Source organism: Eubalaena glacialis, chromosome 1 (genome assembly GCF_028564815.1).
Source record: "Eubalaena glacialis isolate mEubGla1 chromosome 1, mEubGla1.1.hap2.+ XY, whole genome shotgun sequence".
Lineage (NCBI taxonomy): Eukaryota > Metazoa > Chordata > Mammalia > Artiodactyla > Balaenidae > Eubalaena > Eubalaena glacialis.
The window spans coordinates 94020472-94039760 of record NC_083716.1 but is presented as its reverse complement, the minus strand read 5'-3'; the positions used below and the strand labels follow the sequence as shown (position 1 = coordinate 94039760).

Here is a 19289-nt window from a genome sequence, read left to right as displayed (position 1 = left end):
CCCAGGGCGGGCGGGACCCACCAAACCGTTCGGCGCTTGGCGCCCCGCCCCAGATCCCGCACGTCGCTCACAGGGACGTGGCCCCGGAGGCTTCAGGGCCCGGGGCCCGCGGTCCCTTGGGCCTCCCCTCTGCCCGCCCACGCGGCGCTAGGCGCAGCCCAGCCGCAGCCCGGGCCGGCCCTCCTGCCCGACGGCAGTCGGCCCTTAACCCACTGGGAGCCACCATTGAGTCGGCACGGCCCCTTAGCCCCAGCAAGGCCACCCTTGCCCCCACGCCACCCGCCGAGCACAGGACCCGGCGCCTTGTGGCCGGCCGGCCCGGAGCACCGGCCCCGGCCCCCGCCCCCGCTCCCGCCCCCGGCCGTGGCGAAACGGCGGAGGGGGGGCTTTTTCCGGAGGGAGCTGTGGAGAGACACACGGGCAGACAGGGGGCTGCGGCGCGGCTGGGCTCCGGTGGGGGCGGCCAAGTGCAGGTCGAGGGCCTCGCGGGCCGCACGGATGGCACCCCGGCCTGCGGCGGAGTCTGGGTCCGGGCCAGCCACCACGGGAGCGGCTGGGGTGGCGGCTGCCTTCCAGGGCCGCATTCTGGCCGCATGTCCAGCCAGCTCGGCGGGGAGCGATCCCTCCGGCGCGCTGTGTTGGGAGGGACGTGAGGAGGTGAGGCCTGCAGCGGTGCTCAGCGGTGGCGGAGGCGGCCTCGGCCGCGGGCCACTAAATGTCAAGGCGGAGCGGGAGGCAAAAAAGCCTACAGCACTCGGTATTCCCATGTGGTCTCCCATCCAGGTACGAAACAGGCCAGACCCTGATTAGCTTCCGAGATCAGACGAGGTGTGGTGCGTTCAGGGAGGTGTGGCCGTAGAATGCAGCGGGGGCCACGGTGTGCCTCTTGAGGCTTAGCTTCGCTGGTGCTGGCGACTTACCGCCAGCCCGGCAGCCAACCCTCTCTGGCGCGGCCCTGCCGTCCGCCCAGGCAAGCGACAGGAGGCCTCGAGGGCCCGGGGGTGGTGGAGTTGTGGGCGACTTCGCAGCTCAGGTCAGGCGGGACCCTCCAGGCCTGTAGGCGCTTGGCCCTCCGCCCCAGAGCCGCTCAACGCTCACAGGACTTGGCCCCGGAGGCTTAAGGGCCTGTGGCCCTCGGTCCCTTGTGCATTCCCCACCCTGTCAATCCACACAGTGCTAGGCGCAGCCCAGCCACGGCCTGGCCGGCCCGCCTGCCCAACGGCAGTTGGCCCGAAGCCACTGGGAGCCACCATTGAGCCGGCACGGCCCCTTAGACACAGCAACGTCACCCTTGCCCCCACGCCAACTGCCGAGCAAAGTTCCCAGCGCCTGGTGTCTAGCCAGCCCAGCGAACCGGTCCCAGCCCACGACCCCGCTCCCACTCTCGGCCGTGGCGAAGTGGCAAAGGGTGGGCTTTTTCCGGAGGGAGCTGTGGAGAGACACACGGGCAGACAGGGGGCTGCGGCGCGGCTGGGCTCCGGTGGGGGCGGCCAAGTGCAGGTCGAGGGCTTCGTGGGCCGCACGGACGGCACCCCGGCCTGCGGCGGAGTCTGGGTCCGGGCCAGCCACCACGGGAGCGGCTGGGGTGGCGGCTGCCTTCCAGGGCCGCCTTCTGGCCGCCTGGCCGGCCAGGCCGGCGCGGAGCGCCCCCTCTGGCGCGCTGTGGTGGGAGGGGCCGGAGGAGGTGGGGCCTGCAGCGCTGCCCGGCGGGGGCGGGGGCGGGGGCGGAGGCGGCGGGCGACTAAAGGAGAAGGCGGAGCGGGAGGCAAAAAGCCTACAGCACCCGGTATTCCCAGGCGGTCTCCCATCCAAGTACTAACCAGGCCCGACCCTGCTTAGCTTCCGAGATCAGACGAGATCGGGCGCGTTCAGGGTGGTATGGCCGTAGACGCAGGAGGGGCCCGCGCGGTGCCTCTTGAGGCCCAGCTTCGCTGGCGCCTGCGCCTTACCGCCATGCCGGCGGCCAGCCCTCTCCGGCAGGGCCCTGCCGCCCGCCCAGGCAGGCGACAGGAGGCCTCGGGGACCCGGGGGTGGCGGAGTGGTGGGCCACCTCGCAGCCCAGGGCGGGCGGGACGCTCCAGGCCCGTCGGCGCTTGGCGCCCCGCCGCAGATCCCGCTCGACGCTCACAGGGACGCGGCCCCGGAGGCTTCAGGGCCCGGCGGCCGCGGTCCCTTGGGCATCCCCCCCTGCCCGCCCACGCGGAGTTAGGCGCAGCCCGGCCACGGCCGGGCCGGCCCTCCGGCCGGGCAGCAGCTGGCCCGAAGCCACTGGGAGCCACCATGGAGTGGGCACGGCCCCTTAGCCCCAGCAAGGCCCCCCCTTGCCCCCACGCCGCCCGCCGAGCACAGGACCCCGGCCCTGGTGGCCGGCAGGCCCGGAGAAGCGGCCCCGGCCCCCGCCCCCGCTCCCGCCCCCGGCCGTGGCGAAACGGCGGAGGGGGGGGCTTTTTCCGGAGGGAGCTGTGGAGAGACACACGGGCAGACAGGGGGCTGCGGCGCGGCTGGGCTCCGGTGGGGGCGGCCAAGTGCAGGTCGAGGGCCTCGCGGGCCGCACGGACGGCACCCCGGCCTGCGGCGGAGTCTGGGTCCGGGCCAGCCACCACGGGAGCGGCTGGGGTGGCGGCTGCCTTCCAGGGCCGCATTCTGGCCGCATGTCCAGCCAGCTCGGCGGGGAGCGATCCCTCCGGCGCGCTGTGTTGGGAGGGACGTGAGGAGGTGAGGCCTGCAGCGGTGCTCAGCGGGGGCGGAGGCGGCCTCGGCCGCGGGCCACTAAATGTCAAGGCGGAGCGGGAGGCAAAAAAGCCTACAGCACTCGGTATTCCCATGTGGTCTCCCATCCAGGTACGAAACAGGCCAGACCCTGATTAGCTTCCGAGATCAGACGAGGTGTGGTGCGTTCAGGGAGGTGTGGCCGTAGAATGCAGCGGGGGCCACGGTGTGCCTCTTGAGGCTTAGCTTCGCTGGTGCTGGCGACTTACCGCCAGCCCGGCAGCCAACCCTCTCCGGCGCGGCCCTGCCGTCCGCCCAGGCAAGCGACAGGAGGCCTCGAGGGCCCGGGGGTGGTGGAGTTGTGGGCGACTTCGCAGCTCAGGTCAGGCGGGACCCTCCAGGCCTGTAGGCGCTTGGCCCTCCGCCCCAGAGCCGCTCAACGCTCACAGGACTTGGCCCCGGAGGCTTAAGGGCCTGTGGCCCTCGGTCCCTTGTGCATTCCCCACCCTGTCAATCCACACAGTGCTAGGCGCAGCCCAGCCACGGCCTGGCCGGCCCGCCTGCCCAACGGCAGTTGGCCCGAAGCCACTGGGAGCCACCATTGAGCCGGCACGGCCCCTTAGACACAGCAACGCCACCCTTGCCCCCACGCCAACTGCCGAGCAAAGTTCCCGGCGCCTGGTGTCTAGCCAGCCCAGCGAACCGGTCCCAGCCCACGACCCCGCTCCCACTCTCGGCCGTGGCGAAGTGGCAAAGGGTGGGCTTTTTCCGGAGGGAGCTGTGGAGAGACACACGGGCAGACAGGGGGCTGCGGCGCGGCTGGGCTCCGGTGGGGGCGGCCAAGTGCAGGTCGAGGGCTTCGTGGGCCGCACCGACGGCACCCCGGCCTGCGGCGGAGTCTGGGTCCGGGCCAGCCACCACGGGAGCGGCTGGGGTGGCGGCTGCCTTCCAGGGCCGCCTTCTGGCCGCCTGGCCGGCCAGGCCGGCGCGGAGCGCCCCCTCTGGCGCGCTGTGGTGGGAGGGGCCGGAGGAGGTGGGGCCTGCAGCGCTGCCCGGCGGGGGCGGGGGCGGGGGCGGAGGCAGCGGCCTCGGCCTTGGCCTCGGCCTCGGCCTAGGCCGCGGGCGACTAAAGGAGAAGGCGGAGCGGGAGGCAAAAAGCCTACAGCACCCGGTATTCCCAGGCGGTCTCCCATCCAAGTACTAACCAGGCCCGACCCTGCTTAGCTTCCGAGATCAGACGAGATCGGGCGCGTTCAGGGTGGTATGGCCGTAGACGTTAAAAGGGGCCCGCGGAGTGCCTCTTGAGGCCCAGCTTCGCTGGCGCTTGCGCCTCCCCGCCAGCCCGGCGGCCAGCCCGCCCCGGCAGGGCCCCGCCGCCCGCCCAGGCAGGGCAACGGCGGCCTCGGGTACCAGGGGGGTGGCGGAGGGTTCGGCGACCTCCCAGCCCAGGGCGGGCGGGACCCACCAAACCGTTCGGCGCTTGGCGCCCCGCCCCAGATCCCGCACGTCGCTCACAGGGACGTGGCCCCGGAGGCTTCAGGGCCCGGGGCCCGCGGTCCCTTGGGCCTCCCCTCTGCCCGCCCACGCGGCGCTAGGCGCAGCCCAGCCGCAGCCCGGGCCGGCCCTCCTGCCCGACGGCAGTCGGCCCTTAACCCACTGGGAGCCACCATTGAGTCGGCACGGCCCCTTAGCCCCAGCAAGGCCACCCTTGCCCCCACGCCACCCGCCGAGCACAGGACCCGGCGCCTTGTGGCCGGCCGGCCCGGAGCACCGGCCCCGGCCCCCGCCCCCGCTCCCGCCCCCGGCCGTGGCGAAACGGCGGAGGGGGGGCTTTTTCCGGAGGGAGCTGTGGAGAGACACACCGGCAGATAGGTGGCTGCGCCGGGGCTGGGCGCTGGTGGGGGCGGCCAGGTGCAGGTCAAGGGGCTCGCGGGCCGCACGGCCGGCACCCGGGCCTGAGGCGGAGTCTGGGTTCAGGCCAGCCACCCCGGGAGCGGCTGGGATGCGGCTGCCTTCCAGGGCCGCCTTCTGGCCGCCTGGCCGGCCAGGCAGGCGGAGAGCGCCCCCTCTGGCGCGCTGTGGTGGGAGGGGCCGGAGGAGGTGGGGCCTGCAGCGCTGCCCGGCGGGGGCGGGGGCGGGGGCGGGGGCGGAGGCGGCGGGCGACTAAAGGAGAAGGCGGAGCGGGAGGCAAAAAGCCTACAGCACCCGGTATTCCCAGGCGGTCTCCCATCCAAGTACTAACCAGGCCCGACCCTGCTTAGCTTCCGAGATCAGACGAGATCGGGCGCGTTCAGGGTGGTATGGCCGTAGACGCAGGAGGGGCCCGCGCGGTGCCTCTTGAGGCCCAGCTTCGCTGGCGCCTGCGCCTTACCGCCATGCCGGCGGCCAGCCCTCTCCGGCAGGGCCCTGCCGCCCGCCCAGGCAGGCGACAGGAGGCCTCGGGGACCCGGGGGTGGCGGAGTGGTGGGCCACCTCGCAGCCCAGGGCGGGCGGGACGCTCCAGGCCCGTCGGCGCTTGGCGCCCCGCCGCAGATCCCGCTCGACGCTCACAGGGACGCGGCCCCGGAGGCTTCAGGGCCCGGCGGCCGCGGTCCCTTGGGCATCCCCCCCTGCCCGCCCACGCGGAGTTAGGCGCAGCCCGGCCACGGCCGGGCCGGCCCTCCGGCCGGGCAGCAGCTGGCCCGAAGCCACTGGGAGCCACCATGGAGTGGGCACGGCCCCTTAGCCCCAGCAAGGCCCCCCCTTGCCCCCACGCCGCCCGCCGAGCACAGGACCCCGGCCCTGGTGGCCGGCAGGCCCGGAGAAGCGGCCCCGGCCCCCGCCCCCGCTCCCGCCCCCGGCCGTGGCGAAACGGCGGAGGGGGGGCTTTTTCCGGAGGGAGCTGTGGAGAGACACACGGGCAGACAGGGGGCTGCGGCGCGGCTGGGCTCCGGTGGGGGCGGCCAAGTGCAGGTCGAGGGCCTCGCGGGCCGCACGGACGGCACCCCGGCCTGCGGCGGAGTCTGGGTCCGGGCCAGCCACCACGGGAGCGGCTGGGGTGGCGGCTGCCTTCCAGGGCCGCATTCTGGCCGCATGTCCAGCCAGCTCGGCGGGGAGCGATCCCTCCGGCGCGCTGTGTTGGGAGGGACGTGAGGAGGTGAGGCCTGCAGCGGTGCTCAGCGGGGGCGGAGGCGGCCTCGGCCGCGGGCCACTAAATGTCAAGGCGGAGCGGGAGGCAAAAAAGCCTACAGCACTCGGTATTCCCATGTGGTCTCCCATCCAGGTACGAAACAGGCCAGACCCTGATTAGCTTCCGAGATCAGACGAGGTGTGGTGCGTTCAGGGAGGTGTGGCCGTAGAATGCAGCGGGGGCCACGGTGTGCCTCTTGAGGCTTAGCTTCGCTGGTGCTGGCGACTTACCGCCAGCCCGGCAGCCAACCCTCTCCGGCGCGGCCCTGCCGTCCGCCCAGGCAAGCGACAGGAGGCCTCGAGGGCCCGGGGGTGGTGGAGTTGTGGGCGACTTCGCAGCTCAGGTCAGGCGGGACCCTCCAGGCCTGTAGGCGCTTGGCCCTCCGCCCCAGAGCCGCTCAACGCTCACAGGACTTGGCCCCGGAGGCTTAAGGGCCTGTGGCCCTCGGTCCCTTGTGCATTCCCCACCCTGTCAATCCACACAGTGCTAGGCGCAGCCCAGCCACGGCCTGGCCGGCCCGCCTGCCCAACGGCAGTTGGCCCGAAGCCACTGGGAGCCACCATTGAGCCGGCACGGCCCCTTAGACACAGCAACGCCACCCTTGCCCCCACGCCAACTGCCGAGCAAAGTTCCCGGCGCCTGGTGTCTAGCCAGCCCAGCGAACCGGTCCCAGCCCACGACCCCGCTCCCACTCTCGGCCGTGGCGAAGTGGCAAAGGGTGGGCTTTTTCCGGAGGGAGCTGTGGAGAGACACACGGGCAGACAGGGGGCTGCGGCGCGGCTGGGCTCCGGTGGGGGCGGCCAAGTGCAGGTCGAGGGCTTCGTGGGCCGCACGGACGGCACCCCGGCCTGCGGCGGAGTCTGGGTCCGGGCCAGCCACCACGGGAGCGGCTGGGGTGGCGGCTGCCTTCCAGGGCCGCCTTCTGGCCGCCTGGCCGGCCAGGCCGGCGCGGAGCGCCCCCTCTGGCGCGCTGTGGTGGGAGGGGCCGGAGGAGGTGGGGCCTGCAGCGCTGCCCGGCGGGGGCGGGGGCGGGGGCGGGGGCGGAGGCAGCGGCCTCGGCCTTGGCCTCGGCCTCGGCCTAGGCCGCGGGCGACTAAAGGAGAAGGCGGAGCGGGAGGCAAAAAGCCTACAGCACCCGGTATTCCCAGGCGGTCTCCCATCCAAGTACTAACCAGGCCCGACCCTGCTTAGCTTCCGAGATCAGACGAGATCGGGCGCGTTCAGGGTGGTATGGCCGTAGACGTTAAAAGGGGCCCGCGGAGTGCCTCTTGAGGCCCAGCTTCGCTGGCGCTTGCGCCTCCCCGCCAGCCCGGCGGCCAGCCCGCCCCGGCAGGGCCCCGCCGCCCGCCCAGGCAGGGCAACGGCGGCCTCGGGTACCAGGGGGGTGGCGGAGGGTTCGGCGACCTCCCAGCCCAGGGCGGGCGGGACCCACCAAACCGTTCGGCGCTTGGCGCCCCGCCCCAGATCCCGCACGTCGCTCACAGGGACGTGGCCCCGGAGGCTTCAGGGCCCGGGGCCCGCGGTCCCTTGGGCCTCCCCTCTGCCCGCCCACGCGGCGCTAGGCGCAGCCCAGCCGCAGCCCGGGCCGGCCCTCCTGCCCGACGGCAGTCGGCCCTTAACCCACTGGGAGCCACCATTGAGTCGGCACGGCCCCTTAGCCCCAGCAAGGCCACCCTTGCCCCCACGCCACCCGCCGAGCACAGGACCCGGCGCCTTGTGGCCGGCCGGCCCGGAGCACCGGCCCCGGCCCCCGCCCCCGCTCCCGCCCCCGGCCGTGGCGAAACGGCGGAGGGGGGGGCTTTTTCCGGAGGGAGCTGTGGAGAGACACACGGGCAGACAGGGGGCTGCGGCGCGGCTGGGCTCCGGTGGGGGCGGCCAAGTGCAGGTCGAGGGCCTCGCGGGCCGCACGGACGGCACCCCGGCCTGCGGCGGAGTCTGGGTCCGGGCCAGCCACCACGGGAGCGGCTGGGGTGGCGGCTGCCTTCCAGGGCCGCATTCTGGCCGCATGTCCAGCCAGCTCGGCGGGGAGCGATCCCTCCGGCGCGCTGTGTTGGGAGGGACGTGAGGAGGTGAGGCCTGCAGCGGTGCTCAGCGGGGGCGGAGGCGGCCTCGGCCGCGGGCCACTAAATGTCAAGGCGGAGCGGGAGGCAAAAAAGCCTACAGCACTCGGTATTCCCATGTGGTCTCCCATCCAGGTACGAAACAGGCCAGACCCTGATTAGCTTCCGAGATCAGACGAGGTGTGGTGCGTTCAGGGAGGTGTGGCCGTAGAATGCAGCGGGGGCCACGGTGTGCCTCTTGAGGCTTAGCTTCGCTGGTGCTGGCGACTTACCGCCAGCCCGGCAGCCAACCCTCTCCGGCGCGGCCCTGCCGTCCGCCCAGGCAAGCGACAGGAGGCCTCGAGGGCCCGGGGGTGGTGGAGTTGTGGGCGACTTCGCAGCTCAGGTCAGGCGGGACCCTCCAGGCCTGTAGGCGCTTGGCCCTCCGCCCCAGAGCCGCTCAACGCTCACAGGACTTGGCCCCGGAGGCTTAAGGGCCTGTGGCCCTCGGTCCCTTGTGCATTCCCCACCCTGTCAATCCACACAGTGCTAGGCGCAGCCCAGCCACGGCCTGGCCGGCCCGCCTGCCCAACGGCAGTTGGCCCGAAGCCACTGGGAGCCACCATTGAGCCGGCACGGCCCCTTAGACACAGCAACGCCACCCTTGCCCCCACGCCAACTGCCGAGCAAAGTTCCCGGCGCCTGGTGTCTAGCCAGCCCAGCGAACCGGTCCCAGCCCACGACCCCGCTCCCACTCTCGGCCGTGGCGAAGTGGCAAAGGGTGGGCTTTTTCCGGAGGGAGCTGTGGAGAGACACACGGGCAGACAGGGGGCTGCGGCGCGGCTGGGCTCCGGTGGGGGCGGCCAAGTGCAGGTCGAGGGCTTCGTGGGCCGCACGGACGGCACCCCGGCCTGCGGCGGAGTCTGGGTCCGGGCCAGCCACCACGGGAGCGGCTGGGGTGGCGGCTGCCTTCCAGGGCCGCCTTCTGGCCGCCTGGCCGGCCAGGCCGGCGCGGAGCGCCCCCTCTGGCGCGCTGTGGTGGGAGGGGCCGGAGGAGGTGGGGCCTGCAGCGCTGCCCGGCGGGGGCGGGGGCGGGGGCGGGGGCGGAGGCAGCGGCCTCGGCCTTGGCCTCGGCCTCGGCCTAGGCCGCGGGCGACTAAAGGAGAAGGCGGAGCGGGAGGCAAAAAGCCTACAGCACCCGGTATTCCCAGGCGGTCTCCCATCCAAGTACTAACCAGGCCCGACCCTGCTTAGCTTCCGAGATCAGACGAGATCGGGCGCGTTCAGGGTGGTATGGCCGTAGACGTTAAAAGGGGCCCGCGGAGTGCCTCTTGAGGCCCAGCTTCGCTGGCGCTTGCGCCTCCCCGCCAGCCCGGCGGCCAGCCCGCCCCGGCAGGGCCCCGCCGCCCGCCCAGGCAGGGCAACGGCGGCCTCGGGTACCAGGGGGGTGGCGGAGGGTTCGGCGACCTCCCAGCCCAGGGCGGGCGGGACCCACCAAACCGTTCGGCGCTTGGCGCCCCGCCCCAGATCCCGCACGTCGCTCACAGGGACGTGGCCCCGGAGGCTTCAGGGCCCGGGGCCCGCGGTCCCTTGGGCCTCCCCTCTGCCCGCCCACGCGGCGCTAGGCGCAGCCCAGCCGCAGCCCGGGCCGGCCCTCCTGCCCGACGGCAGTCGGCCCTTAACCCACTGGGAGCCACCATTGAGTCGGCACGGCCCCTTAGCCCCAGCAAGGCCACCCTTGCCCCCACGCCACCCGCCGAGCACAGGACCCGGCGCCTTGTGGCCGGCCGGCCCGGAGCACCGGCCCCGGCCCCCGCCCCCGCTCCCGCCCCCGGCCGTGGCGAAACGGCGGAGGGGGGGGCTTTTTCCGGAGGGAGCTGTGGAGAGACACACGGGCAGACAGGGGGCTGCGGCGCGGCTGGGCTCCGGTGGGGGCGGCCAAGTGCAGGTCGAGGGCCTCGCGGGCCGCACGGACGGCACCCCGGCCTGCGGCGGAGTCTGGGTCCGGGCCAGCCACCACGGGAGCGGCTGGGGTGGCGGCTGCCTTCCAGGGCCGCATTCTGGCCGCATGTCCAGCCAGCTCGGCGGGGAGCGATCCCTCCGGCGCGCTGTGTTGGGAGGGACGTGAGGAGGTGAGGCCTGCAGCGGTGCTCAGCGGGGGCGGAGGCGGCCTCGGCCGCGGGCCACTAAATGTCAAGGCGGAGCGGGAGGCAAAAAAGCCTACAGCACTCGGTATTCCCATGTGGTCTCCCATCCAGGTACGAAACAGGCCAGACCCTGATTAGCTTCCGAGATCAGACGAGGTGTGGTGCGTTCAGGGAGGTGTGGCCGTAGAATGCAGCGGGGGCCACGGTGTGCCTCTTGAGGCTTAGCTTCGCTGGTGCTGGCGACTTACCGCCAGCCCGGCAGCCAACCCTCTCCGGCGCGGCCCTGCCGTCCGCCCAGGCAAGCGACAGGAGGCCTCGAGGGCCCGGGGGTGGTGGAGTTGTGGGCGACTTCGCAGCTCAGGTCAGGCGGGACCCTCCAGGCCTGTAGGCGCTTGGCCCTCCGCCCCAGAGCCGCTCAACGCTCACAGGACTTGGCCCCGGAGGCTTAAGGGCCTGTGGCCCTCGGTCCCTTGTGCATTCCCCACCCTGTCAATCCACACAGTGCTAGGCGCAGCCCAGCCACGGCCTGGCCGGCCCGCCTGCCCAACGGCAGTTGGCCCGAAGCCACTGGGAGCCACCATTGAGCCGGCACGGCCCCTTAGACACAGCAACGCCACCCTTGCCCCCACGCCAACTGCCGAGCAAAGTTCCCGGCGCCTGGTGTCTAGCCAGCCCAGCGAACCGGTCCCAGCCCACGACCCCGCTCCCACTCTCGGCCGTGGCGAAGTGGCAAAGGGTGGGCTTTTTCCGGAGGGAGCTGTGGAGAGACACACGGGCAGACAGGGGGCTGCGGCGCGGCTGGGCTCCGGTGGGGGCGGCCAAGTGCAGGTCGAGGGCTTCGTGGGCCGCACGGACGGCACCCCGGCCTGCGGCGGAGTCTGGGTCCGGGCCAGCCACCACGGGAGCGGCTGGGGTGGCGGCTGCCTTCCAGGGCCGCCTTCTGGCCGCCTGGCCGGCCAGGCCGGCGAGGAGCGCCCCCTCTGGCGCGCTGTGGTGGGAGGGGCCGGAGGAGGTGGGGCCTGCAGCGCTGCCCGGCGGGGGCGGGGGCGGGGGCGGAGGCAGCGGCCTCGGCCTTGGCCTCGGCCTCGGCCTAGGCCGCGGGCGACTAAAGGAGAAGGCGGAGCGGGAGGCAAAAAGCCTACAGCACCCGGTATTCCCAGGCGGTCTCCCATCCAAGTACTAACCAGGCCCGACCCTGCTTAGCTTCCGAGATCAGACGAGATCGGGCGCGTTCAGGGTGGTATGGCCGTAGACGTTAAAAGGGGCCCGCGGAGTGCCTCTTGAGGCCCAGCTTCGCTGGCGCTTGCGCCTCCCCGCCAGCCCGGCGGCCAGCCCGCCCCGGCAGGGCCCCGCCGCCCGCCCAGGCAGGGCAACGGCGGCCTCGGGTACCAGGGGGGTGGCGGAGGGTTCGGCGACCTCCCAGCCCAGGGCGGGCGGGACCCACCAAACCGTTCGGCGCTTGGCGCCCCGCCCCAGATCCCGCACGTCGCTCACAGGGACGTGGCCCCGGAGGCTTCAGGGCCCGGGGCCCGCGGTCCCTTGGGCCTCCCCTCTGCCCGCCCACGCGGCGCTAGGCGCAGCCCAGCCGCAGCCCGGGCCGGCCCTCCTGCCCGACGGCAGTCGGCCCTTAACCCACTGGGAGCCACCATTGAGTCGGCACGGCCCCTTAGCCCCAGCAAGGCCACCCTTGCCCCCACGCCACCCGCCGAGCACAGGACCCGGCGCCTTGTGGCCGGCCGGCCCGGAGCACCGGCCCCGGCCCCCGCCCCCGCTCCCGCCCCCGGCCGTGGCGAAACGGCGGAGGGGGGGCTTTTTCCGGAGGGAGCTGTGGAGAGACACACCGGCAGATAGGTGGCTGCGCCGGGGCTGGGCGCTGGTGGGGGCGGCCAGGTGCAGGTCAAGGGGCTCGCGGGCCGCACGGCCGGCACCCGGGCCTGAGGCGGAGTCTGGGTTCAGGCCAGCCACCCCGGGAGCGGCTGGGATGCGGCTGCCTTCCAGGGCCGCCTTCTGGCCGCCTGGCCGGCCAGGCAGGCGGAGAGCGCCCCCTCTGGCGCGCTGTGGTGGGAGGGGCCGGAGGAGGTGGGGCCTGCAGCGCTGCCCGGCGGGGGCGGGGGCGGGGGCGGGGGCGGAGGCGGCGGGCGACTAAAGGAGAAGGCGGAGCGGGAGGCAAAAAGCCTACAGCACCCGGTATTCCCAGGCGGTCTCCCATCCAAGTACTAACCAGGCCCGACCCTGCTTAGCTTCCGAGATCAGACGAGATCGGGCGCGTTCAGGGTGGTATGGCCGTACACGTTAAGAGGGGCCCGCGGAGTGCCTCTTGAGGCCCAGCTTCGCTGGCGCTTGCGCCTCCCCGCCAGCCCGGCGGCCAGCCCGCCCCGGCAGGGCCCCGCCGCCCGCCCAGGCAGGGCAACGGCGGCCTCGGGTACCAGGGGGGTGGCGGAGGGTTCGGCGACCTCCCAGCCCAGGGCGGGCGGGACCCACCAAACCGTTCGGCGCTTGGCGCCCCGCCCCAGATCCCGCACGTCGCTCACAGGGACGTGGCCCCGGAGGCTTCAGGGCCCGGGGCCCGCGGTCCCTTGGGCCTCCCCTCTGCCCGCCCACGCGGCGCTAGGCGCAGCCCAGCCGCAGCCCGGGCCGGCCCTCCTGCCCGACGGCAGTCGGCCCTTAACCCACTGGGAGCCACCATTGAGTCGGCACGGCCCCTTAGCCCCAGCAAGGCCACCCTTGCCCCCACGCCACCCGCCGAGCACAGGACCCGGCGCCTTGTGGCCGGCCGGCCCGGAGCACCGGCCCCGGCCCCCGCCCCCGCTCCCGCCCCCGGCCGTGGCGAAACGGCGGAGGGGGGGCTTTTTCCGGAGGGAGCTGTGGAGAGACACACGGGCAGACAGGGGGCTGCGGCGCGGCTGGGCTCCGGTGGGGGCGGCCAAGTGCAGGTCGAGGGCCTCGCGGGCCGCACGGATGGCACCCCGGCCTGCGGCGGAGTCTGGGTCCGGGCCAGCCACCACGGGAGCGGCTGGGGTGGCGGCTGCCTTCCAGGGCCGCATTCTGGCCGCATGTCCAGCCAGCTCGGCGGGGAGCGATCCCTCCGGCGCGCTGTGTTGGGAGGGACGTGAGGAGGTGAGGCCTGCAGCGGTGCTCAGCGGGGGCGGAGGCGGCCTCGGCCGCGGGCCACTAAATGTCAAGGCGGAGCGGGAGGCAAAAAAGCCTACAGCACTCGGTATTCCCATGTGGTCTCCCATCCAGGTACGAAACAGGCCAGACCCTGATTAGCTTCCGAGATCAGACGAGGTGTGGTGCGTTCAGGGAGGTGTGGCCGTAGAATGCAGCGGGGGCCACGGTGTGCCTCTTGAGGCTTAGCTTCGCTGGTGCTGGCGACTTACCGCCAGCCCGGCAGCCAACCCTCTCTGGCGCGGCCCTGCCGTCCGCCCAGGCAAGCGACAGGAGGCCTCGAGGGCCCGGGGGTGGTGGAGTTGTGGGCGACTTCGCAGCTCAGGTCAGGCGGGACCCTCCAGGCCTGTAGGCGCTTGGCCCTCCGCCCCAGAGCCGCTCAACGCTCACAGGACTTGGCCCCGGAGGCTTAAGGGCCTGTGGCCCTCGGTCCCTTGTGCATTCCCCACCCTGTCAATCCACACAGTGCTAGGCGCAGCCCAGCCACGGCCTGGCCGGCCCGCCTGCCCAACGGCAGTTGGCCCGAAGCCACTGGGAGCCACCATTGAGCCGGCACGGCCCCTTAGACACAGCAACGTCACCCTTGCCCCCACGCCAACTGCCGAGCAAAGTTCCCAGCGCCTGGTGTCTAGCCAGCCCAGCGAACCGGTCCCAGCCCACGACCCCGCTCCCACTCTCGGCCGTGGCGAAGTGGCAAAGGGTGGGCTTTTTCCGGAGGGAGCTGTGGAGAGACACACGGGCAGACAGGGGGCTGCGGCGCGGCTGGGCTCCGGTGGGGGCGGCCAAGTGCAGGTCGAGGGCTTCGTGGGCCGCACGGACGGCACCCCGGCCTGCGGCGGAGTCTGGGTCCGGGCCAGCCACCACGGGAGCGGCTGGGGTGGCGGCTGCCTTCCAGGGCCGCCTTCTGGCCGCCTGGCCGGCCAGGCCGGCGCGGAGCGCCCCCTCTGGCGCGCTGTGGTGGGAGGGGCCGGAGGAGGTGGGGCCTGCAGCGCTGCCCGGCGGGGGCGGGGGCGGGGGCGGAGGCGGCGGGCGACTAAAGGAGAAGGCGGAGCGGGAGGCAAAAAGCCTACAGCACCCGGTATTCCCAGGCGGTCTCCCATCCAAGTACTAACCAGGCCCGACCCTGCTTAGCTTCCGAGATCAGACGAGATCGGGCGCGTTCAGGGTGGTATGGCCGTAGACGCAGGAGGGGCCCGCGCGGTGCCTCTTGAGGCCCAGCTTCGCTGGCGCCTGCGCCTTACCGCCATGCCGGCGGCCAGCCCTCTCCGGCAGGGCCCTGCCGCCCGCCCAGGCAGGCGACAGGAGGCCTCGGGGACCCGGGGGTGGCGGAGTGGTGGGCCACCTCGCAGCCCAGGGCGGGCGGGACGCTCCAGGCCCGTCGGCGCTTGGCGCCCCGCCGCAGATCCCGCTCGACGCTCACAGGGACGCGGCCCCGGAGGCTTCAGGGCCCGGCGGCCGCGGTCCCTTGGGCATCCCCCCCTGCCCGCCCACGCGGAGTTAGGCGCAGCCCGGCCACGGCCGGGCCGGCCCTCCGGCCGGGCAGCAGCTGGCCCGAAGCCACTGGGAGCCACCATGGAGTGGGCACGGCCCCTTAGCCCCAGCAAGGCCCCCCCTTGCCCCCACGCCGCCCGCCGAGCACAGGACCCCGGCCCTGGTGGCCGGCAGGCCCGGAGAAGCGGCCCCGGCCCCCGCCCCCGCTCCCGCCCCCGGCCGTGGCGAAACGGCGGAGGGGGGGCTTTTTCCGGAGGGAGCTGTGGAGAGACACACGGGCAGACAGGGGGCTGCGGCGCGGCTGGGCTCCGGTGGGGGCGGCCAAGTGCAGGTCGAGGGCCTCGCGGGCCGCACGGACGGCACCCCGGCCTGCGGCGGAGTCTGGGTCCGGGCCAGCCACCACGGGAGCGGCTGGGGTGGCGGCTGCCTTCCAGGGCCGCATTCTGGCCGCATGTCCAGCCAGCTCGGCGGGGAGCGATCCCTCCGGCGCGCTGTGTTGGGAGGGACGTGAGGAGGTGAGGCCTGCAGCGGTGCTCAGCGGGGGCGGAGGCGGCCTCGGCCGCGGGCCACTAAATGTCAAGGCGGAGCGGGAGGCAAAAAAGCCTACAGCACTCGGTATTCCCATGTGGTCTCCCATCCAGGTACGAAACAGGCCAGACCCTGATTAGCTTCCGAGATCAGACGAGGTGTGGTGCGTTCAGGGAGGTGTGGCCGTAGAATGCAGCGGGGGCCACGGTGTGCCTCTTGAGGCTTAGCTTCGCTGGTGCTGGCGACTTACCGCCAGCCCGGCAGCCAACCCTCTCCGGCGCGGCCCTGCCGTCCGCCCAGGCAAGCGACAGGAGGCCTCGAGGGCCCGGGGGTGGTGGAGTTGTGGGCGACTTCGCAGCTCAGGTCAGGCGGGACCCTCCAGGCCTGTAGGCGCTTGGCCCTCCGCCCCAGAGCCGCTCAACGCTCACAGGACTTGGCCCCGGAGGCTTAAGGGCCTGTGGCCCTCGGTCCCTTGTGCATTCCCCACCCTGTCAATCCACACAGTGCTAGGCGCAGCCCAGCCACGGCCTGGCCGGCCCGCCTGCCCAACGGCAGTTGGCCCGAAGCCACTGGGAGCCACCATTGAGCCGGCACGGCCCCTTAGACACAGCAACGCCACCCTTGCCCCCACGCCAACTGCCGAGCAAAGTTCCCGGCGCCTGGTGTCTAGCCAGCCCAGCGAACCGGTCCCAGCCCACGACCCCGCTCCCACTCTCGGCCGTGGCGAAGTGGCAAAGGGTGGGCTTTTTCCGGAGGGAGCTGTGGAGAGACACACGGGCAGACAGGGGGCTGCGGCGCGGCTGGGCTCCGGTGGGGGCGGCCAAGTGCAGGTCGAGGGCTTCGTGGGCCGCACGGACGGCACCCCGGCCTGCGGCGGAGTCTGGGTCCGGGCCAGCCACCACGGGAGCGGCTGGGGTGGCGGCTGCCTTCCAGGGCCGCCTTCTGGCCGCCTGGCCGGCCAGGCCGGCGCGGAGCGCCCCCTCTGGCGCGCTGTGGTGGGAGGGGCCGGAGGAGGTGGGGCCTGCAGCGCTGCCCGGCGGGGGCGGGGGCGGGGGCGGGGGCGGAGGCAGCGGCCTCGGCCTTGGCCTCGGCCTCGGCCTAGGCCGCGGGCGACTAAAGGAGAAGGCGGAGCGGGAGGCAAAAAGCCTACAGCACCCGGTATTCCCAGGCGGTCTCCCATCCAAGTACTAACCAGGCCCGACCCTGCTTAGCTTCCGAGATCAGACGAGATCGGGCGCGTTCAGGGTGGTATGGCCGTAGACGTTAAAAGGGGCCCGCGGAGTGCCTCTTGAGGCCCAGCTTCGCTGGCGCTTGCGCCTCCCCGCCAGCCCGGCGGCCAGCCCGCCCCGGCAGGGCCCCGCCGCCCGCCCAGGCAGGGCAACGGCGGCCTCGGGTACCAGGGGGGTGGCGGAGGGTTCGGCGACCTCCCAGCCCAGGGCGGGCGGGACCCACCAAACCGTTCGGCGCTTGGCGCCCCGCCCCAGATCCCGCACGTCGCTCACAGGGACGTGGCCCCGGAGGCTTCAGGGCCCGGGGCCCGCGGTCCCTTGGGCCTCCCCTCTGCCCGCCCACGCGGCGCTAGGCGCAGCCCAGCCGCAGCCCGGGCCGGCCCTCCTGCCCGACGGCAGTCGGCCCTTAACCCACTGGGAGCCACCATTGAGTCGGCACGGCCCCTTAGCCCCAGCAAGGCCACCCTTGCCCCCACGCCACCCGCCGAGCACAGGACCCGGCGCCTTGTGGCCGGCCGGCCCGGAGCACCGGCCCCGGCCCCCGCCCCCGCTCCCGCCCCCGGCCGTGGCGAAACGGCGGAGGGGGGGGCTTTTTCCGGAGGGAGCTGTGGAGAGACACACGGGCAGACAGGGGGCTGCGGCGCGGCTGGGCTCCGGTGGGGGCGGCCAAGTGCAGGTCGAGGGCCTCGCGGGCCGCACGGACGGCACCCCGGCCTGCGGCGGAGTCTGGGTCCGGGCCAGCCACCACGGGAGCGGCTGGGGTGGCGGCTGCCTTCCAGGGCCGCATTCTGGCCGCATGTCCAGCCAGCTCGGCGGGGAGCGATCCCTCCGGCGCGCTGTGTTGGGAGGGACGTGAGGAGGTGAGGCCTGCAGCGGTGCTCAGCGGGGGCGGAGGCGGCCTCGGCCGCGGGCCACTAAATGTCAAGGCGGAGCGGGAGGCAAAAAAGCCTACAGCACTCGGTATTCCCATGTGGTCTCCCATCCAGGTACGAAACAGGCCAGACCCTGATTAGCTTCCGAGATCAGACGAGGTGTGGTGCGTTCAGGGAGGTGTGGCCGTAGAATGCAGCGGGGGCCACGGTGTGCCTCTTGAGGCTTAGCTTCGCTGGTGCTGGCGACTTACCGCCAGCCCGGCAGCCAACCCTCTCCGGCGCGGCCCTGCCGTCCGCCCAGGCAAGCGACAGGAGGCCTCGAGGGCCCGGGGGTGGTGGAGTTGTGGGCGACTTCGCAGCTCAGGTCAGGCGGGACCCTCCAGGCCTGTAGGCGCTTGGCCCTCCGCCCCAGAGCCGCTCAACGCTCACAGGACTTGGCCCCGGAGGCTTAAGGGCCTGTGGCCCTCGGTCCCTTGTGCATTCCCCACCCTGTCAATCCACACAGTGCTAGGCGCAGCCCAGCCACGGCCTGGCCGGCCCGCCTGCCCAACGGCAGTTGGCCCGAAGCCACTGGGAGCCACCATTGAGCCGGCACGGCCCCTTAGACACAGCAACGCCACCCTTGCCCCCACGCCAACTGCCGAGCAAAGTTCCCGGCGCCTGGTGTCTAGCCAGCCCAGCGAACCGGTCCCAGCCCACGACCCCGCTCCCACTCTCGGCCGTGGCGAAGTGGCAAAGGGTGGGCTTTTTCCGGAGGGAGCTGTGGAGAGACACACGGGCAGACAGGGGGCTGCGGCGCGGCTGGGCTCCGGTGGGGGCGGCCAAGTGCAGGTCGAGGGCTTCGTGGGCCGCACGGACGGCACCCCGGCCTGCGGCGGAGTCTGGGTCCGGGCCAGCCACCACGGGAGCGGCTGGGGTGGCGGCTGCCTTCCAGGGCCGCCTTCTGGCCGCCTGGCCGGCCAGGCCGGCGAGGAGCGCCCCCTCTGGCGCGCTGTGGTGGGAGGGGCCGGAGGAGGTGGGGCCTGCAGCGCTGCCCGGCGGGGGCGGGGGCGGGGGCGGAGGCAGCGGCCTCGGCCTTGGCCTCGGCCTCGGCCTAGGCCGCGGGCGACTAAAGGAGAAGGCGGAGCGGGAGGCAAAAAGCCTACAGCACCCGGTATTCCCAGGCGGTCTCCCATCCAAGTACTAACCAGGCCCGACCCTGCTTAGCTTCCGAGATCAGACGAGATCGGGCGCGTTCAGGGTGGTATGGCCGTAGACGTTAAAAGGGGCCCGCGGAGTGCCTCTTGAGGCCCAGCTTCGCTGGCGCTTGCGCCTCCCCGCCAGCCCGGCGGCCAGCCCGCCCCGGCAGGGCCCCGCCGCCCGCCCAGGCAGGGCAACGGCGGCCTCGGGTACCAGGGGGGTGGCGGAGGGTTCGGCGACCTCCCAGCCCAGGGCGGGCGGGACCCACCAAACCGTTCGGCGCTTGGCGCCCCGCCCCAGATCCCGCACGTCGCTCACAGGGACGTGGCCCCGGAGGCTTCAGGGCCCGGGGCCCGCGGTCCCTTGGGCCTCCCCTCTGCCCGCCCACGCGGCGCTAGGCGCAGCCCAGCCGCAGCCCGGGCCGGCCCTCCTGCCCGACGGCAGTCGGCCCTTAACCCACTGGGAGCCACCATTGAGTCGGCACGGCCCCTTAGCCCCAGCAAGGCCACCCTTGCCCCCACGCCACCCGCCGAGCACAGGACCCGGCGCCTTGTGGCCGGCCGGCCCGGAGCACCGGCCCCGGCCCCCGCCCCCGCTCCCGCCCCCGGCCGTGGCGAAACGGCGGAGGGGGGGCTTTTTCCGGAGGGAGCTGTGGAGAGACACACCGGCAGATAGGTGGCTGCGCCGGGGCTGGGCGCTGGTGGGGGCGGCCAGGTGCAGGTCAAGGGGCTCGCGGGCCGCACGGCCGGCACCCGGGC

At 73.6% G+C, this 19289-nt stretch overlaps 10 non-coding genes and 8 pseudogenes across 10 annotated transcripts; all 18 read right to left on the bottom strand.

Moving 5' to 3' along the window:
• Positions 1–742: 742 nt before the first annotated feature.
• Positions 743–861, bottom strand: LOC133078590 (5S ribosomal RNA; annotated as a pseudogene).
• Positions 862–1771: 910 nt separating this feature from the next.
• On the bottom strand, positions 1772–1890 carry LOC133104115 (5S ribosomal RNA). Its single transcript, XR_009703486.1, has one exon. It is a non-coding gene; the product is annotated as a 5S ribosomal RNA (ribosomal RNA).
• A 910-nt stretch (positions 1891–2800) lies between these two features.
• On the bottom strand, positions 2801–2919 carry LOC133078582 (5S ribosomal RNA; annotated as a pseudogene).
• A 946-nt stretch (positions 2920–3865) lies between these two features.
• On the bottom strand, positions 3866–3984 carry LOC133104108 (5S ribosomal RNA). The gene has a single exon (XR_009703485.1). It is a non-coding gene; the product is annotated as a 5S ribosomal RNA (ribosomal RNA).
• A 918-nt stretch (positions 3985–4902) lies between these two features.
• On the bottom strand, positions 4903–5021 carry LOC133104096 (5S ribosomal RNA). The gene has a single exon (XR_009703478.1). It is a non-coding gene; the product is annotated as a 5S ribosomal RNA (ribosomal RNA).
• Positions 5022–5930: 909 nt separating this feature from the next.
• Positions 5931–6049, bottom strand: LOC133078577 (5S ribosomal RNA; annotated as a pseudogene).
• Positions 6050–7001: 952 nt separating this feature from the next.
• Positions 7002–7120, bottom strand: LOC133104091 (5S ribosomal RNA). The gene has a single exon (XR_009703476.1). It is a non-coding gene; the product is annotated as a 5S ribosomal RNA (ribosomal RNA).
• A 912-nt stretch (positions 7121–8032) lies between these two features.
• LOC133078570 (5S ribosomal RNA) lies at positions 8033–8151 on the bottom strand (annotated as a pseudogene).
• Positions 8152–9103: 952 nt separating this feature from the next.
• LOC133104087 (5S ribosomal RNA) lies at positions 9104–9222 on the bottom strand. Its single transcript, XR_009703475.1, has one exon. It is a non-coding gene; the product is annotated as a 5S ribosomal RNA (ribosomal RNA).
• A 912-nt stretch (positions 9223–10134) lies between these two features.
• On the bottom strand, positions 10135–10253 carry LOC133078566 (5S ribosomal RNA; annotated as a pseudogene).
• Positions 10254–11199: 946 nt separating this feature from the next.
• Positions 11200–11318, bottom strand: LOC133104082 (5S ribosomal RNA). Its single transcript, XR_009703474.1, has one exon. It is a non-coding gene; the product is annotated as a 5S ribosomal RNA (ribosomal RNA).
• Positions 11319–12236: 918 nt separating this feature from the next.
• LOC133104490 (5S ribosomal RNA) lies at positions 12237–12355 on the bottom strand. Its single transcript, XR_009703593.1, has one exon. It is a non-coding gene; the product is annotated as a 5S ribosomal RNA (ribosomal RNA).
• A 911-nt stretch (positions 12356–13266) lies between these two features.
• LOC133078561 (5S ribosomal RNA) lies at positions 13267–13385 on the bottom strand (annotated as a pseudogene).
• Positions 13386–14295: 910 nt separating this feature from the next.
• Positions 14296–14414, bottom strand: LOC133104078 (5S ribosomal RNA). The gene has a single exon (XR_009703473.1). It is a non-coding gene; the product is annotated as a 5S ribosomal RNA (ribosomal RNA).
• Positions 14415–15323: 909 nt separating this feature from the next.
• Positions 15324–15442, bottom strand: LOC133078555 (5S ribosomal RNA; annotated as a pseudogene).
• A 952-nt stretch (positions 15443–16394) lies between these two features.
• Positions 16395–16513, bottom strand: LOC133104076 (5S ribosomal RNA). The gene has a single exon (XR_009703472.1). It is a non-coding gene; the product is annotated as a 5S ribosomal RNA (ribosomal RNA).
• Positions 16514–17425: 912 nt separating this feature from the next.
• LOC133078548 (5S ribosomal RNA) lies at positions 17426–17544 on the bottom strand (annotated as a pseudogene).
• A 946-nt stretch (positions 17545–18490) lies between these two features.
• LOC133104075 (5S ribosomal RNA) lies at positions 18491–18609 on the bottom strand. The gene has a single exon (XR_009703471.1). It is a non-coding gene; the product is annotated as a 5S ribosomal RNA (ribosomal RNA).
• Between the last annotated feature and the right edge of the window lie 680 nt (positions 18610–19289).